General features: G+C 33.7%; 1 non-coding gene across 1 annotated transcript; it reads left to right on the top strand.

Annotated features, from left to right (window-relative positions):
- Positions 1-18,234: 18,234 nt before the first annotated feature.
- Positions 18,235-18,337, top strand: LOC112934797 (U6 spliceosomal RNA). Its single transcript, XR_003238054.1, has one exon. It is a non-coding gene; the product is annotated as a U6 spliceosomal RNA (small nuclear RNA).
- Positions 18,338-20,232: the final 1,895 nt, after the last annotated feature.

The following is a 20,232-nucleotide window of genomic DNA, read 5'->3' as shown; positions in this document are numbered from 1 at the left end:
CCTGGTTACTGCAGCCCCAGCGAGGTAGCTGCTTCGGTGGCCAGGCCTGTGCTTTCCCTCCACACAGCAGCTGTGGGCCATCTGCTATTCCATCTGGAGAATGGGACATGTTTTACCTGAATTGCCTACAGCACAATGGGGACCAGATTAAAACTTTAAATAATAACTTCTCAAGCTCTTGGATAACAAAAGGGAATTATGTGCTGAGAATAATGCACAGCTATTAAAAAGGCTCCAGACAATCACAGAAGCCCCTTGGCAGGCCAGCTCTCAGCCTGAATCCTGCCCTGCCCATTTGCAGTGGTCAGAGCAGCTCCTGCTCACCGTTGGAAATGTTTTGGGGATTTCTGTGCCTTCGATTCTAAAACTCAGGTCAAGGGAACCTCCTGAGCCCCCAAAGAGAAGGAAGCATTTCTCACTTTATGGTAAGGACCCCTCACCAAATTCTCAAACCCTCCCCCAGTGCTGACACTTTTCTCAGTCCTGAGGATGGGTCCCCTCTTTAGGCACACAATGTCATCTTTCCTAATGGCAACAACATGGCCATGCTTAACAGTCTTCCTTCATGTATTTTTCAAGTCGGGTTGACTAAGACTTTTTCTTTTCCTTTTTTTCTTTTATTCATGAGAGACATACAGAGAGAGGCGAAGACATAGGCAGAGGGAGAAGCAGACTCCCTGCGTGGACCCTGATGCAAGACTCGATCCCAGAACCCTGGGATCATGACCTGAGCCAAAGGCAGATGCTCTACCACTGAGCCACCCAGGTGTCCCTTTACTAAGGCTTATTATCACATGGGGGCATTACCTGCCTGGACTACCTAAGGCAATATTAACCTTGGCATAATTTTGTTTTATACTTTCTATTTTAATGATTCAAAAATTTTACAAACTGATCATACTCAAAGTACCTTTCTCAAAATCCTCACAGCCAAAGCAAAATTGTATATACGTAATGGATGTGATCAGAAAAAAACAAAAAACAAAAAACATTAGTTTTTTTTTTACGGAAACGAATCCAGCTACTTCACTGGGTACACGTATACTCCCTCCCATGAACTAACCAGACCTGTCCCTGCTTAGCTTCCGAGATCATTTGAGATCTGGTGTGTTCAGGGTGGTATGGCCATAGACAGGGTGCATGGGTACCACTCTTGGATTTAAAGATATAAGAACAAAGAAAAATGAAGCTGATAAGAGATATCAGAAAAAAGCTATATTAAAAGAATTCTATAGGCAAGTAAAGAAAAATAATTTTTGGTTTGAAGAATCAGAATATTTTCTTGGTTTCCTAGATCACTATTGTCATGACTAGTCCCTGCACTGACAGCTGAGGCACCTGAGCTTTCGGTGGGAATTTCCTGGACCATATTTTGACCACATTAGGAATTCTTGCCTTGTATTGAGGATTGGGTTAGAAGATACACAAGGTTACACAAGCATTTCTTAAGTTACCTGAGGTATATTCTGATGTTAACAATGTATAATTTGAGGATTTCACAAGTTTGTTCAACTGAAGCAATAAATTAGTGACTTCTCACCTACCTAGGTGGACCTGGAATCAATCCAATATTTGCTCAACACACAGAAGTCAAAGTATCTGACTGGGGCAACATGACATTCAACAGTTACTAGACTTTTCAATTTCATGTGAATATCTCTACTTAAAGTGTTCTCCATGGTCACTTTATTCACAACTACCAGCTCAGAAAGCTATCAAAGTATCATCATTACTTGGTACTTGTCATCAAGCACTATTTTTTTGGCAGTGTGATGTTTCTCATTAGTTTTGTTTTCTTCATGATGCTTGTAGCAGACTAAGCATTTGGATTGATTGGCCCTGCAGTGTTGACAGTCATAAATAAAACCGAACTGACAAGTGAGAGAGCTCTGGTATTTATAATGACAAGGTTAAGTTTTGCTTGTGACCCTTTTCCATGTCTCATACAAGTAAAGAGAGAAAATTTGGAGATAATTGAAAGTTTACATTTTTAATAAACATAGTCCTGCCAAACATTTGTTTTATATTGCATAAATGCAAATGCTTAGTCAACTAGAATGATAGTATTCTCATATTCAATTGTGTATTCAATATCTTCAGGGATTATTTTGTATTTACATTTATGGATTTTCCTCCCCATGAAACCAAGACTCTGCCTATATAAAGAAAGTTTTAGCAAGTTTCTAGACAAGTCAAATTGAACTCAAGCTCCCCAGATCTTTTTCTTCTTAAATTACTGTTTATGTATTGAGAATTAGTTGAATATACAATTTTGTTTGTTGTGTATATACTACACATTATTTTCTTTTCATGTTATCCTGAGAGGAATTTGATGCAATCATGAAACATTTTGATGAGTCTTTTATCAATGTGTAAAATATATAACAAAAACTGACAAATCATAAAATTCACAAATCATAAAATTCACATTTGATTGCAAATGATCACACAGACAACCAGCAACCGGATGAAGAAGCAGAAGTCCCTCAGCCACTCTTCCTGTCACTATACCTATTATACCTCACCCTTCTCTGCTGGTAACAGTTATCCTGACTTCTATCATCATAAATTAGTTTTAATTGTGTCAGAACTTCATATCAATGGAATATAACAAAATATTTTCTGTTTAGTCTGGCCATTTTCATATATATATATATATTTCATATATATGATATATATTCATCTTTTCATTAATGAATAATCTGTGTATATACATACAAAAACTTATTTAGCAATACTGCTACTGATGGACATAAGGTTTTTTCCCCAGTTTTTGATTAGTGCAAATAACGCTGTGAGGAATAATTTTTTTTGCACGTCTTTTGATTTTCATTAGTGCATAGCTCAGTTGAACATATCCCTGGAAAAGAAATGTTGGGAAATATCAGGAAGGGAGACAGAACATAAAGACTCCTAACTCGGGGAAACGAACTAAGGGTGGTGGAAGGGCCTGAGGAGGGCGGGTGTTGGAGGGGAATGGGTGACGGGCACTGAGGTGGACACTTGACGGGATGAGCACTGGGTGTTTTTCTGTATGTTGGTAAATTGAACACCAATAAAAATTAATTAAAAAAAAAAAAAAGAACATATCCCTGGGACTGGAATCAGTGAAACATAAAAAAAAAAAAAAAACACTCATATTTTGCTTTGGTAAATAATGACAAATGATTTTTCAAAGTATTATAAACAATGAGCTCTTGTCTAGAAGTGTATGAGACCTAGATACACCATATCCTAGACAACACTTGGTATATATAGACATAAATACAGTTTTAGCTATTCTGGTAATAGTATTTTGTTGTGACACTGGTTGACATTTCACTGACTGTCTTAATCAGAGTTTTCCCAGAGAAATAGAATGAATACGAAATATATGTGTGTGTATATATGTGTCTGTGTGTATATATGCAGAGATTTATTTATTAGATTTATTATGAGAATTAGTTCACATGCTTATGGAGCCCAAGAAGTCCCAATCTCTGTCTTCCACCCAGAAAACCAGGAGTTGATTAATCTACTAATCTGAATGCTAACTTCTTCTGGAAGTGATCTCACAGACACACCCAGATATAATGTTTTACCAGCTATCTGGTAATCCCTTAGTTTAGGACATCCTTTAGCCTAGGCAAGTTAACACATAAAATTAACCATCACACTGATTTCTAATTAGTCTTTCCCTTTGTTGGTAGTTTGCCCAAGGCAGGTCCAGTTTATACTGGTTGTCTTGGTAAAATAATCAGCAAATCTCTTTCACTTTCAAGAAAGTATTCCTCATTTGCCATTTGGATATACTTTTGACTAATCAGTTGATATTTTGTATTCAATTTTGTATAAATTTGTTTTATATTTTTCTTATAATTTGTGGGATTATTTACATATTCTGGAAGTAAATCCTTTATCGGTTATACTGATTATATATATATTTTTCTACTTTGTGGCTTGCTCTTTCACTTCGTGATATCTTTTGGCAAATAAGAGTTCTTAAATCTAGTGCAATTCTAAGTCTTGTGAACAGTGATATTTATGTCCTATTTTTGCCTACTCCATGGACACAAAGATATTCTCTAGTTTTCTTCTTCTTTTACATTGTGGATCTGTATTCTACTGTTTATGGTGAGGAACAAGTCAAGATTACGTTTTTTCAACACAGATTTCCAGTTTATGCCTATATATAAAACACTGTCTTTTTCCCTCTAGGCTGCAATATCATCACTGTCATACTTTAAGTATCCATATCTGTGTTTGTTTTGGAGCTCTCTATTCTGCCCTCATGGTTTGTTGGTAATCCTTTCACCAATATATACTGATTTCAATGCCTCAACTTTAAAATAAGTGCTGATCAGTTCTGAAAGTCCTCCAACTTTGTTATTCAAGACTTTCTTAACTGTATATTATGTATAATAAATTATATGCAATTAAATAATGTATAATTATATGACTATATTATTAATATATACATACAAAATATTATTTATAAATGAAATACAATTATAAACATATAATTGATTTAATTAATAAATATAATTAATGTATTAATTATATACTATAAACTATATATCAGTTTTATATCCTTTGACCTATCAAAGCCATGCATAAATGTTTATAAGAAGGTAATAGAGAGACACACAGTAAAGTTACATACAGACTATAATAGCAAAAAAATGTAATGCTAATAAAAGAACTAACTTAATAATCAAATAAAAAGGACATAATTTTTAAAAGGTTTAATCCAAATGATGGACAATTATCATTATTATTATTATAATTATTTAAAGGTTTTATTTATTTATTCATGAGGGACACAGAGAGAGAGAGAGGCAGAGACACAGGCAGAGGGAGAAGCAGGCTCCACTCAGGGAGCCCAGTGTGGGACCCAATCCCAGGACTCCAGGATCGTGCCCTGGGCCAAAGGCGGGCGCCAAACTGCTGAGCTACCCAGGGATCCCAGATAATTGTCATTATTAAAATAATTCTTTACATGTTTAATTAAACTAATGAGTATATCTATTATTAACTCTAGTATACAGAATAGTATAATCAATATGATCCCCTTTTCATAATAGACAAATTCTTCTAACATTTATATATATACACATCTTATATATATATATCACATATATTTATGTATATAAACTATGTATTAGAAGAAATATTACAAGTATATATGGTAATGTTTTAGGACTTTGGGCAATGATAATTTCCTTCTTTAACTTTGTATTTATTTTCCGCATTTTCAGGAAAAATTCATTTTATTAGAAAATAATTTTCTAAATGGAGGTATATCCTTAACAACTATGCAGTTATTTGTTTTGTAACTGCCTCCTCCCCTAGATTATTCATTCTATGTATGTGGGAACTATATCTGTTTTGTCCTCTGCTGTTTGCTATCTCCAACACATGGAACAGTATGTCAGAACATAGTATATGCTCATCAAATACTTGTTCAAAAATGTTGGTGACAAAATCAATATATCTATCCTACATAATGTTAGTCATCTAAGTGCTTACTATGTACTCCAAAATATGGTAGGAGTCTTGTTGGGTACTAAGGAATATATGACAAAAACAAGACTGGTGTTAGAGGAACAAATGAAAAACACTTCAGATTTGTCTAGGGTTCAAATTACAGGTATGCAAGCTGCGAATATATACATAGTACCATGTTAGCACTGGTATGTTTAAAGTTTGGGAGGAGTAAAACCAAATGGATGCATTTTGATGCAGATGCATGGAATGTAGTTATCTTGTAGGTCAGGGAAGGGGGCAGCCTGAATGGATGCAACCAAGAGAGGATTTCTGGCAGGCTTCACACCCAAAGCCTGAAGGAGCAGCTGAAAGGTGGAAGGGCCTAGTAGCTAATCACTTGTTTCACATCTTGCACGTTTCAGGAGGTTTGTCTCACTATTCAGGAAGTTCCTGGTGTATCCAGTAGAGCAAAGTCCAAGCGACTGTTCTAATGAGAGGATTAATGACTATGATGGACAAGAGCAAATTCTCAAGACTAAATTCTCTAAATGACTCACAGATCTACACTTTATTGGTTTGAATCATTATAGAAAAAAAATATCTCTGGGGAATTTAAACAAGTTCTTTCATTACTTATGTTTATTTTAAGTAAATACAATTTGACAAAATGCTTTATAACAGAAGCCTAGTAACTACCAGACTAGTTAATGAGCTCCATAATCATTCCTATAGGAGAGTCTAGAGTACATGAGTGAGAAATTGTCGTTTTTACAGAGACACATGAAATTTGAAACATTAAATCACAATTTTCCAGTCTATAGTCATTAATCAATTGCTTAATTAATAAATAACCTTTTAAATGGTTTGGCCTTCACTAGTTGGAATCACTTATGCAAATGGGATATATTAATGTCAAATTAGAGCTGATGTATAAGTAGTTATGAATAATTTGATAGATTATAACAGTTCTTTTGTAATATTTTGAAGCACTCATTGCATTAGGCAGACTATAATTGTCAGAGTATTTGCATATTACTTTAGTTACCATGTAGACCATTTAAGAAAAATGAGTATTTGTCTTCTAATTGTCCTTCTATTGGAACTGATGGGTGATATCTGATATATTTTAGTTGCTTCCTAGCATTTCATTGATTTTATCACTTGGTCAGATACAACATAAATCAAGTCATTATTATTTTTTTAAAAAAGGACTTGGTATAGGAGAAGAAAGTGTGCCTAATGAAGTCCACTTGGAACTTGAATTTTAGGAAGCAGCAAATAAGGTTAGTATAAACTGTTTGCAAATATAAACTGAACTTACCACTTTTCCAAGCTGATATTCAAAGGCAGTAAATGTCAAAGCGCCACTCAAAGCAATGAACTTAATAACCATGTATCAGGGTTGACATTAGCTCCAATAACATCACAGGTATAATGCAGGTTACTATGTATCTATGTCTTTGCTTTTGTTTTTTTTTTTTGGCTTGAAATGGAAGACCTGCTAAAATCCATAAGCTGTGTCTATGATAGCCATTAACCTTAGAAGATCCCTCTGTATTAATAACCCCAGTAGGGTGTTAAAACATTTATAATTTCATGATGAAATGAAGTTGACAGATCCATTACATTTTTGGTAAAAGACAGGATAATATATAAATTCATCATTAGTTCTCAATATTTTCCACAACAGTTAACTTTCACAATTATTTCAGCTGTCAGAAAAAAAATGTAGTGTTAACATTTCTTTTAATTTCTAAACTTTTCTTTAAGACAAATATAATTTAAGCTTGCATAAAAATGATGGATGTTGATGGGGACATTGAACCTCCTCTACTTAAAAAATATGTATCTTCATTGTATCTTCTTATTTATGATCACTTTAAAACAACTGTAATTATCTTTCTCAAGATTTGATCATTACAGCTATTTTTAAAATCATTCCATCTTTGTTGCCAGGTAATTTCCTTAAAACTGGGTAATATACAAAATATGGGCTCAAGATACTGATTAAAAAAATAAAATTATTCTAATTATGGTTCCTGGGTGTATAATGAGATGTTATATCGCTTCTGTGGTACTTATTGAGACTTCAAATGTTTTGTGATCTGTATACAGTATGTTATTAAGTAGCTCATGTTTTAAATTATACTGATAGGTTTTAATACCTTTAATTCTTTTTTGTCTGCTTGATATATCATTTTCTGGGAGTGGTATAAGATCTACAAGTCTAGTTGTTAACTTAATAATGATTTTTCTGTACAGTTTGATTACTATGCTTTGATATTCTTTGAACAAACATGATTAGGGTACATCGTAGACATGGTAGGGAATCTGTTCCATTTTCCCTTTAGCATTATATGCATATCTATTATTATTTTCCTAAAATTAGATTTTCGTTTTAAAATCTGTTTTGTCTGATATGAAGATTTCTACTCCTGCTTTCTCTTGGGATGTATTAATTCAGTATATCTTTTTTTCACAATTGTTCTGTTATGAATATCTACCTCTTCACCGCCTTTAATAAGAAGGCACCTCAGAACTCTTCTATGACCCTCATTTTACTAGTCCTCACACCCACCCCTCACCACACCATATTAATTTCTGTGTTAGTATGGATACATTTTCCTTCATTTCATCCTGCCTTTGTTTAGATAACAATAAAAAAAAAAACCCTCTACTTTCCATGGGTCTTACAACCTCTATTTATAATATTTCTTATAAAATAGTTTGAATAATTTCTCCACTTATTTCAGCATACCCTTCAATGTGTGTCTTTGTACTGCAAATCCTCTTAAAACTTTGTGTATCTGAGAATATTTTTATAATAATTTTATAATTTAATGGACTAGTTAGCATCACCAAAAAGTCTAGGCTAAACGATTTTGGTTCAAAACATATTTTTCTATTATCTTCCTGCATTCAGTGTGTTGACTTGCTCATTTACAGGTGACTTTTGAGTTGGAAGCTTTATGAAGATCACCATTTACATGATGTTCTCAAATTTTCTAATAATTTATTTATATGTCATTTTTTCCTTTCTCTTGCTTGGTCCTCTGAGAGTCCTTTTACTTGAGGCCCCTCATCTTTCTTTAGTCCATTTTTTTTTCATGATTTCTTATACATATTTTCACCTTCATTTTTATTTTCCTTTCTTCTCAGGCTCTTGTCATTTGGGTATCTGCATATTTATTTCTAGTCACATTTCCTGTAGATTTTACATTGTGTATCCTCTTTGTCCATGACTGCTGCTCTCTGAGAAGTTTGTAAACTGAGCTTTTAGCTTATAATTTATTTATCATCTATGTCTGTTCTACTGTTTATCTGAATCATTTTATTTTTCATTTCATTATCATCTATGTCTGTTCTACTGTTTATCTGAATCGTTATGTTTTTCATACTTTACTGAGTTTAGATTTTGTGGTGTTTGTTCTTGTTTTACATTGCTATTATCTTCCCTATTTCCCAAAGCATATTTATCATTCTGAGTTTAGATTCTTGGTCCATATGTTCCTATAATTATGTTTCTGATGCATGTATTGTCTCAAGACTAAGGCCTTGGACCTCTTTCTCTATCTACATTTCTATATCTGGTGATTCCATGCTATTTAATGGCTTTAAATATAATTTTTATGGTGATGACTCACAAATCTGTATATCTGCTAGGAACCTGTCCACTGAGTTCCAGACTCAGATAGCTACCTGCCTGATAGCTCCATTTGACTATATAATACATATCTTCAGTTTAAATGTCCAAGAGTAATAACCACACCCTTCCCACACACACCAGTTCCTTATATAATCCTCTCAATTTCAGTTAAGATATTCCATTCTTGGGGCACCTGGCTGGCTCAGTGGATGGAAAATGTGACTCAATCGGGAGATCGTCAGTGTGAGCCCCTTGTTGGGTGTAGAGATTATATATATATATAATATATATATATATATAATATATATATATATATTCCATTCTTGCAGTTGTTTAGACCAAAATTCTTCTTACCTATTGCATTTTTTACTCCCTCTCTACTTAAATATCCTCCCTCAGTTTATCAGAAACCCACTGGCTTTACATTTCCAATGTATACACAGCATGATCATGTTATATATATCTTCTTTACCACCTTATCTATACCTTATCTTTTGCCTGTTTGCTAGTCTTCTTGCATGGGTTCTTATCCTCTTCTACTCAAGTAGATAGAAGGATCTACTACACAGTAGATAGAAGGATCCTGTTAGAATGTCAGCCAGATCGTGTCAATCTTCTGCTCACAATATCCTACTAGCTTACTCACAATGACAAAGACCTAACTGTGGCCTATGGGGTTCACTCCCACACTCTTGACTCAACGTTGTGTGCCACCTTCTGGTCTTCTTATTCACTCATTCTATCCACACCGTCTTCTTGTTCTTGCTTAAATATGCCAGACTTCTTATAGGAGATGATCTCAAAAATCATCTTTACAATGACGTGTTCTCTTTCCTCACCCATCCTCATTTGAATTTTACAGTTAGCTATCTTATGTCTCCCCTCTCTGATTCATTTTTCTTCCTTACCAACCATTATTACCTAATATTGTATTAATTATTTTAATTTTCAATTAAAGTTTCATTTACGTACAACGAAGTTCTTCCCTTTTAAAGGACAGTTCTGTGAGTTTTAACGGATGTGTGCAGTAGTGGAGCCATCACCACATAAAAATATAATACAGTTCCATTGATCCAAAAATTCCTCCATGCCATTTTATAGTTACCCTTTCCAACACCCCCAACCCTGGAAACCAGTGATTTTTTTTTTTCTCCTTCACTATAATATCACCTATTCCAGAAGGGCATATACATGGGATCATGTTGAATGTCACTTTTTGATTTTGCTCTAACGTCCCTCTGCTGTCCCCCTCCTCTACCCTCCTACTACCATTTTGAAAATATATCCTTCTATGGTTTCTCCCAGAGAGCTAATTTTGGGGAAGAAATTCAGGATACTTTGCTATCTTGCTAGTCCACTAAAGTATATATCATCTGATGAAATTTTATTAGCATTTGATTGCTTTAAGGACTACTATCTTCTTTTTTTTTTTCCAGGTCAAGTTATTTCTGTTTAGAACTTATGTTGCTTTTGAATTTTTCCAGTGTTTGAAGAACACCCTCAGTACTAGTATTTCAACAGCACCATCTTTTGAAAACATCTGGGTCATGGGATCAATAGAAAATAAATTTGAAAAATCAGGATTAAATGTATCAAGTTGTCTGAATATAAAGAGACACAAGAAAAATCAGAGTTTACAAAGTTTCTATCCCACACAAAAAGGATTTGTCGAATCTGTGATGAGGCTGCCTCTCAAAATAACCTATTTCCCTATGTTTTCTTAACTATTCTGTTTTTCTTTCATAGAAATATTACCATAATCTTAGTTTAATAACAGTGATTATCATTAAAATACAATTCTTTTTTAGAGTCATTGGGCTAGGTGCTGTGACAATTAAAAAAAAACGTTGTTTTTTTTATTAGAGTTCAATTTGCCAACATATAGAATAACACCCAGTGCTCATCCCAAGTGCCCCCCTCAGTGCCCATCACCCAGTCACCCCAACCCTTCCACTCCCCTTCCACTACCCCTTGTTCATTTCCCAGAGTTAAGCGTCTCTCATGTTTTGTCACCCTCACTGATATTTTCACTCATTATCTCTCCTTCCCCTTTATTTCCTTTCATTAATTTTTATATTCCCCAAATGAATGAGACCATATAATGTTTGTCCTTCTCCGATTGACTTATTTCACTCAGCATAATACCCTCCAGGTCCATCCACGTCAAAGCAAATGGTAGGTATTTGTCAGCAATCAGTTTGATTGATCTTATCAGCGAGAGAAAAAACAAGAACCATATGATCCTCTCAATAATGCAAGGACTACTATCTTCAATGAAAAATAATTTAGAGGCCAGATAGATTATAATAAGATGCAGTATCATAAGTGATTTGTGAAAAGCATTAGTCTATTTAGAATATTTCTAAATGGTTATATTATTATTATTACTAATTATTATTATTTTGAGAGAGAGAGCATGAGCAAGAGGGGCAGAGGGAGAGGAAGAGAGAATCCCAAGCAGGCTCCCTTCTGAGTGTGGAGCTGATGCAGGGCCCAATTGCATGATCTGATCTCAGGACCCTTAGATCACAACCTGAGCCAAAACCAAGAGTGAGATGCTAAACCAACTATGCCACCCAGGTGCACCTTGATTGGCTATTTTTTTGGTCACTTTTCTATGTATTCACTTCCTAATGATAATAGAATATAAATAATAACATAAATATATTAATGTGAAGGTATGGGGTATGCACCTATCTTAGTATAGGAACAATTATACTGATCCAACAGAAAATATATATATATATATAAAGAAAGAAAGAAGAGAAAAACAAAAAAAGACAACGTCTCTTTTTAGGAACTCTAATATATTCATATTGACAATGTTTCCTAATAAAGCTCCTTGGATACTGCTTAATTGTCTACCAGTCCTTGATTATGAATTTATAAGACCTAATAAAATAGAATAGAATCTGAACCTTCTGACACAGTGATTGTGATTCTATTTGGCATTAGAAATGACTTTTGAGCAAATCAGATTATAATTACTACCTTGATAATCAATTAATTTTTATTCATGGAGATTAGGGTAAGGGGCTCCTCCATAATCATAAACTGAAATAGAAACTTTCCTCGTATCTTTTTATTTTTATTTATACTAGTGATGCCAAACTGATACTTTTTAGGAAAACAGAAAAAAAGGAAAGGAAAAAAAGAAAAGGGGAAGGGAGAAGGAAGAGAAAAAAAAAAAAAAACCTTTTTGGAATTTTAAGGAGGTTTTTCAGTCACTACTTGTTCTTGAAATCACAATCACAAGTGAACCAAGAATGAGATTAGGCAATGGGTCAGAGACAACATTAGATTTCAGTAATTACTTAGTGTAAGTCTTGCCCTTCCTGAAACTCTCACAGACATCCACAACCAAAACAAAACTGCTGCTGAAACAATCTATTTGTTATTTTACAAAACAGACACACCTGATAAAATAACGTATTTGTTCTTAAACTTCCAGGAATAGTTTTCTTTGTTTTATAACCAAAACTGTATGACTATCTTGAATTAATTTCCTTAAGCAGGATGAAAGTCTGTTGGTTGTAGGTTCTGAGGCAAAGATGCTGATGCTACTATTTAAGGCCTAGACTCACTCATTGTGGTCACTTCTGGATATGGTCAGGAGACTGCTCCACTGTCTTGGAATTTCAGGATGAGAAGTGTTGTCTGTAGTAAATAATTATTTATTTTCCTTTGGAAGGAGAAATAGAAACTTTCTGAGAAGCATTTTCTGATAAGCTTAGAAATTAAAATTAAAATCCCATAGGGCAAAGTAAGATAATTATTTCCCTCCAATATCCATCCCTGATTAAATTTCTAGCCCTATTAAAATGTATGAAAAATTAGCCATCATATTAATAATTATTTCAACTTGTTCCAGTTTTGAGTTAAACTGATTATGCATAATAATTTTTTCAGTCTTAAATTACGAAGGTAATATTATCACTGCAACTAAAAAGCAAACAAAATTCATTGAATCTCCCTGTGTGCCTGAACAGTTCCAAGCATCTATCTTTGAAAATGAAAGCATTCAAATCTGTTCCTCAAAGTTTTTTGTAACTTTTTTTTAATTTCTGTTGACCCTAAACTATTATAGAACTTAGATAATTAAGCTATATGTTCTATTATTTGATCACTTATTAAAAATATATGTTAAACCGGGAGATGTGATTAGAAATGTATTTTATATATTGTATTGACTTGATTCTTTGAGCAAAAAATGGCTAAATGTATTCAACCGAAACTTGAAATTGGAAAAGGCTGTTCCTAGCATGGGAAGTAGGCTAAGAGGTGGAGGGAAAAGAACACTCATTTTGTCTGTTCATCTGTTTTCACTGGATGAATAAAAAACATTTTTTCAATGGAGGCAGCTCCCTAAAGATGTAAACTTTTGTAGGGAGATGATGCAACCCTAATCTAAGCATAAATAAGGAAAGCAAAAGCCTTCTCTTTGGAATTAGAACTATCAGAAAAGAAGAAATTTTGCCATGGACAGTGGAAAAACAAAATGCTCATCACGATCAGAGAAGCTAAAAGATAGGGTTAAGAGGGTAGACACTAGAGGTCTAAAGATTACTGGTTGTGGGGGGTGATGGCTTTTGCCGTTAGTCTAAATGGATAGAACTCTAGAACACCCAGCTTCCCTGAATAGTTAGCACCATCCTTAGATGTATCTAGAGAACCACAAGGAGATGGACAAATTGCACCAATTATAGTTAGATTCAGGACACAGAGAATCTATTGTAGGATTATTTGAAATATGTGGATTTCCTGTATGCTTTAATGAATAAATGCGAAGTCTCCTAATATATATATATATATATATATTTAAAATATTGATTTATTTATTCATGAGAGACACACAGAGAGGCAGAGAGAGAAGCAGGCTCTCAGCGGGGAGCCCAATGTGGGACTCGATCCTGGGACCCTGGGATCACGACCTGAGCCAAAGGCAGACGCTCAGCCACTGAGCCACTCAGGCGCCCTTTTTTTTTGTTTTAAATCTTTAAAAAGTTTTATTTTCTAAAGCAATCTCTACACCTCACGTGGGACACAAACCCACCACCCCAACGTAGAGCTGCACGGGCACCCTGACGCCCAGCTTTAACACGTTCCCGTCACCAACATGTTTCAGTATTATTGACACACAGCACATGTTCTTGAATGAGTGAATGCACACCAACTAAATGATTTTTAAGAGGACTTATGTATGTATTTATCAATAAATTGTTATATGAAAGCATTACTTGAAACGTCATAATGCCAATTTAAATATTTCAAATCCACCTACTTGTTAAATTCCTCCAGAAATATTTCAGTTATATTAATTTATAACATCCAACACCCTTTTGAATTTAGTCTAGCTCATCAATCTAAAGACATCCATATGATTAAGTACAGGCATTGATAATGCTTTTGTGGCAAAATAGCTATTGTACTTTCCATGGCTAAATAAAACATATACTGAACTGGGGCTGATTTAATGTAGAGATGTACAGGTGGATAAATATAAAGCAGAGTTGTAGGTCTCTTATGCTATCCATTCTTTTTCATTCAAGGTTAGGGGACTTTTGGCCATCTGATTGAGATTTATTTGTAATACACTATTACAAGGGAAATACAAAGTTTATTTGGAATGACCTTTAGTTTCACTGTTTAATCTATTGTTCACATTTGTATGTCTTCTGTAGCTTGTGACATGTCCCTCCAGGTCCTAAAGTAGGACCCCAGGGAAAAGCAAAGCCAAAGAAGACAGATATCAATGTTCATGTTTGCAAATGGGTTGAATTCCCTCAGGAAGAAAGGAAGATATACCAATCTTCAATAGTCTAGAGCAGTGTGCCAACATTATAGGGAAGCAATCATAGGTACACTACAGTTTGAAAGCTAATAGCCATTGTAGAATTCTATTCACTTTAAGGATAAATTTTCTCCTGTAATATAACATAATGTAACATAGCATTTCAGAGCATAGCATACCAATCTATGATCCAAGTAATATCCAAAAGAACTAATATATATATATATATATAATATATATAATAACTCATCATTTATTAGAAGGATATATATTTTTCCTAGAAATATAAAATAATGTAACATTCCTAAAAATTTTAAATAGCTCCCAGTTTAAAGCAGTGATTTTAAATGCTACATTTAAATCTAATTGAAAAATACAATTTTTAAAAAAGATTTTATTTATTTATTTGAGAGGGATATAGAGCATGAGCATGAGCAAGAGGGAGGAGGTAGATGGAGAGGGAGAAGCAGACTCCCCACTGAGCAAGGAACGTGAAATAGGGTTCAGTCCCAGGATCCTGAGATCATGACCTGGGCTGAAGGCAGACACTTATCAACTAAGCCACCCAGGCACCCCAGGAAAATACAATTTATGATTGCTTACTGCTTTCAAATATGGAAACATTTAGCTATGCCTGCCAGGCATTTAAAAAAAAATACAAATATAGTGCTTTCATTGTGCACTATGGAAACTTAAAAATCAATATATAATGATGATAAATTTAAATTGAAGAATTCATTGATTTTTTTGATCAACAAATTTTGGGGATAAAATAGGTATACACTATCTCTTTATTATCAAGTTTATACAAAATAAAAGCTAGTGAAGGAATTCTATGATTTTTTTTTATTTCATTCAAGTACTATCTGTTAATGCCTATGATTAGCAAGTAGTCTATTAGGTGCTGGGTATTATACTAGGCTAAACAGACAAATAAAACTTGTGGTTTCTACTTACAATGGAGTTTAGTGTGTAATGCAGTTTATTTACCTACCATAATTAGTGGTTTGTCTGTGTGTAGTTTCCCTTCCTTTTATATAGAACAAAATCCCCCACCATGTTACCATGATAAAGAGTATACTTTTCTTTCCCTCTTTCTTCATTTCTAAAGGATTTCAGAAAAGTGATGAGGGACCAATTTAGGGTAAACAATATCATTGCAAGAGACAAATAGCCACCTGTTTCCATCCTGCAACAAGGGGAAGCACTACATCAACTGTATGGGTGTCAGAACATTTCTCTGTTGATTAGTTGCCACAGGCCAGGATCCAGAACAATTTGACAATTTGACTAAGCACTAATAGCTCAGAAGAGTTCATTGCAGTTTGAAGAAACCCAGAAATCATCATACATCATCAATTACTCCATGAAAAATGTTAATGTAAAAATAATAACAATAGAAACCTTTTTACTCAACCTTTACTTGCCTAATTTGCTGGATTAAAGAAAGCTTTCATTTCCCTGAGACATAAAACAGAGTAACTTTATATACTGACTGAAGTCTACAGAATAGAATGTATATATGGCTCCGAGATCACCTCCTCTGTAAGACTTCCATTATAGACCCAACTGGTGACCAGTGTACTGATAAGAATCAGTTTGGGCCATCTGACTGGCTCAGTCTGTTTAGCAGATAATTCCTGGTTTTGGCTCAAGACATGGTCTCAAGATCTTGGAATTGAGCCCCAAGTGGGGCTCCACAATGAGTGCTCCCCTCCTTCCCCTTACCCCCACTCTCTCTTTCTCTCATAAATAAATAAATAAATAGTAAAAAAAAATCAGTTTGTTTCCAAACTTACATTGGTTATATTTCATATTTACACAATTTCATTAAGTATTATGTAAGTAACAGGAAGGATGTGAAAAGGAGTTATTTATTTATTGTTTTTACAAAAGTCAAGGACAATTCATTGGAAAGATTTGATAATGCAAATAGCTGAAAAATTCATTAGGGGCATATGAGATGTATGTAAAAGAATAGGCAAGAAATACTAAATTCCAGATAGCTTCTTAAGGGGCTATCCATTAAAGGAAGCCAAATCTGAATTCATAGACAATAAATCATGGCTCTATTTTATGTAGAAAAGTAACTCCAATAAACAATCAGAAATCACATAAATGAGAGGCCTTGGTCTTAAGTCAAAAGTTTGGCTAATGAATGGGAATTTATTTAAGTTAAAATAATGTGCTTGGGAAACATAGGTATATTGTTTTTAAATTATCACTGCTTTAGTCACATAGTTTGAAATAAAATTATTTCTAGTATATATATGTATTATCACTGAAACAGTCTGAATTAATTTGAATGGTAAAAGCACTGCATACTAGGATTAGAAATGTGTGAAAAAGTAAATGGCTACAATGAGTAAGTATTCTGATTTGGAGTTCATCCTTTATGGGTTTATGAATTATTGAATCAAAAAAAATTTCTGTCTTCAAAGAAGAGTCTAAAACAAAACAAAAAAAAATGAAGAAAGATAATATCAAGACAATGAATTTCCCAAAACGCTTCCATCTCAAGAAAGCAAATCTCATAAGGTAATTTAAAAAAAATCTAGAAAAGGGACAGTATGAAAGAAATTTTCTTAGTTTGGATTTGGAAAATAGAGTCATGAGGGGGAGGAATAGATTCTGTGGTGTCTGCTGCTATACAATATCGGAGAATCTCTTAAAGCAAAGTAATACAAAATTATAATTTTTAAATTACATATGAAAATGGCTATTTATTTTGAATAAGAAAAGGAATAAGTATATATATACATTTTCAAAGCTGAAAAATATCACAAATGTTATGTCCTACAGAAAAGTAACATTTAGCAACTGTCTGACACACCTTACCCTTTCCCCTTGTATTTGTCTGCAAAATTATTTACTTTTTCAAATAAGAGTTTAAGAATATTTTCTGTGGGATAATAGAAAGAATGTCTTGCTTCTTGTATGGTAGATTGAAATTGCATTTTTAGGAAGCTTTCTTCCAGTTTCATAATTTGTTATTGGTAATGCCATGTGAAATTTTTAGAACTGTCAACATTTGGAAAATTCGTATCAAATTATTTTCATAGACATGTGATTCAGAACCATTTTGCTGTATCAACAATAATTTTGCATGTCTCTTGGTATCACAGACTAAGATGGATCTAAAATGTTGAGTGGTATCTGGAAAGCATGCGACTGCTCATATGGTCACACAGTTGAGCTTACTATTTGCAGCACTGTTACAAATTTTTGCTTTATAATTGTAGGAATTCAGATAAATTCTGTTTTACATCATTTCCATCCAACAAAAAAATCATGATGTATTTATAATTATTTAAGACTAGCCTCTGGGTGCAAGCTTTGGCAACATACATACTAAAATTAGAAAGATACAGAGAAGATTAGCATGACCTCTGCACAAACATGACCTGAAAATTTGTGAAGAGCTCCATATTTTTATCACCAGGTGATGCGTGGATTTGTTGAATCATTGTATTTTACACCTGAAATTAATTTAACACTGTATTTTAACTATACTAGAATTAAAGTAAAACCTTAAAAAGCCAAAAATAAAAATAAAATAAAACTGGCCATTAGCAGTATACTATGCAATAGATTGCCCTGACATTTAAGCTTCATTAGATTCAATTATTGAAGCCCAGCTCTCAAAGTCAATCATTTACAGATAGATGAGTGAAGGAAGTAGGTCCAGAGGAATAGCATCCAAAGAAACATCATGTTTTAACAATGAAATATTCATTCATGTTGTTTACCCAAGTGTCCATAATTCTACATTGTGGTGGATGGCAATGACTACAATTCTCTCATACTCTAGACTGAAGTGCAATTATTTATTGTTCCATTTTATAACAATTCTAAGACTACTTAGAGTCACACAAGTGCTTTTTGACTTTTGTAGGATGTGTATATATATTTTATCTCATTTGTTTTTGCTTTGTTGCTATATCTTCTTGAGGGATTGTGGAGTAAGTGGGGTGAAGTGACTCACCCAAAGTTATGTGTTTTTTAAAGCAGAGTTCCAAACCAAAACTTTGCAACACAACAAACCCAGTGTTGGCTCTGAGCCATATGGAGTCCTTTTCTGTACGAAATTTATGACATTATGACATTTGAATGCATTCTTAAGTGTCCTGGCATATTAGGCTAGTTAATGTTAGCTGATGTCACAAATAATCTCAACTCAATGTAATTACAATAAATGCTTATTTTTCACTCCAGTGTTTTAAAGTACAATGTGAGTATTTTTTTCTGAGAGGTGGTTCTGTTGCAAACATTTATAGAAGGACTCAAGCTCCTTCGGTCTTGTGGTCCTGTCACCTTCAATATACAGTCTCTGATCCTGGTGCAGAATGGGAAGACAGCAAGGAGAGGGCACACAGGTGTTAATCCTCATGACGTGTGTAGCTACTGTCACATGCCACAATATTAATAATGTGGCTGCACCTACATGCAGTGAAACAGGGAAATATATTCCCTAGTTTGACAGCAACATTCCAGAAAAAAATAAAAAAATAGTTTATTAAAAAAAATCAGTTACTGTAGTCAAGTTGAAAAGGTAAATGAAAAGAGAAAAAGGGACAAAATTAGACTTTATTTCCTTCTTGGCCATCACTCTAAAGCTATATATATATATATATATATATATATATATATATATATATATATATCTTTTTTTGCTAAAACCATGAAGAAAGATGGTCAGAGTATAAGAATAAAGAGATATTCAAAGGGCAGATTAAATTAATTAATTAATTAATTAGTTAATTAATTAGTTTTCCATATCTATTTAATACATTTGTGGTTGGAAATCTAAAATATAACTTATTATGGGTTCTACCATAATAAGTATTCTTTTTTTTCATAATGAGTATTCTAAACTGAAATCATATACTCATAGAAACATGTTAGTAAACATTTCTTTTAATTCATGCAAGAGTTGTTTGTTCATTTTACTTTCTGGGGCACACGATATGTCAGAATGTGCTGTACATGTGACTTTCTTCCAAGAAACCCACAAACCACACACATAGACTCAAATACAATGGGCAAAATGAGATATACCATGATGGAGATCTGCACAGAGAATACTTTGGAAGTCTGGGCAGGGAGATGAGAGAGGTTAAGGGGAGCTAACAAACTCTGGTGATGACAAGATAGCCTATCCAGTTCAATCAAGGGATTTTCACTTACCAACAAATAAGAAAACATAATATTGCTGACAGGCTAACAACTCCCCCCATTTTATTGAGAAATAATTGGCATTTATCACTGTATGAATTTAATTTGATGGTTTGATTTATATACACTGTAAAATGGTCACCCTGATACGTTC

Source organism: Vulpes vulpes, chromosome 7 (genome assembly GCF_048418805.1).
Source record: "Vulpes vulpes isolate BD-2025 chromosome 7, VulVul3, whole genome shotgun sequence".
In the NCBI taxonomy this organism is placed as follows: Eukaryota; Metazoa; Chordata; class Mammalia; order Carnivora; family Canidae; genus Vulpes; species Vulpes vulpes.
Note: the sequence above shows the minus strand (reverse complement) of the source record. Positions and strands in the feature narration are given on the sequence as shown.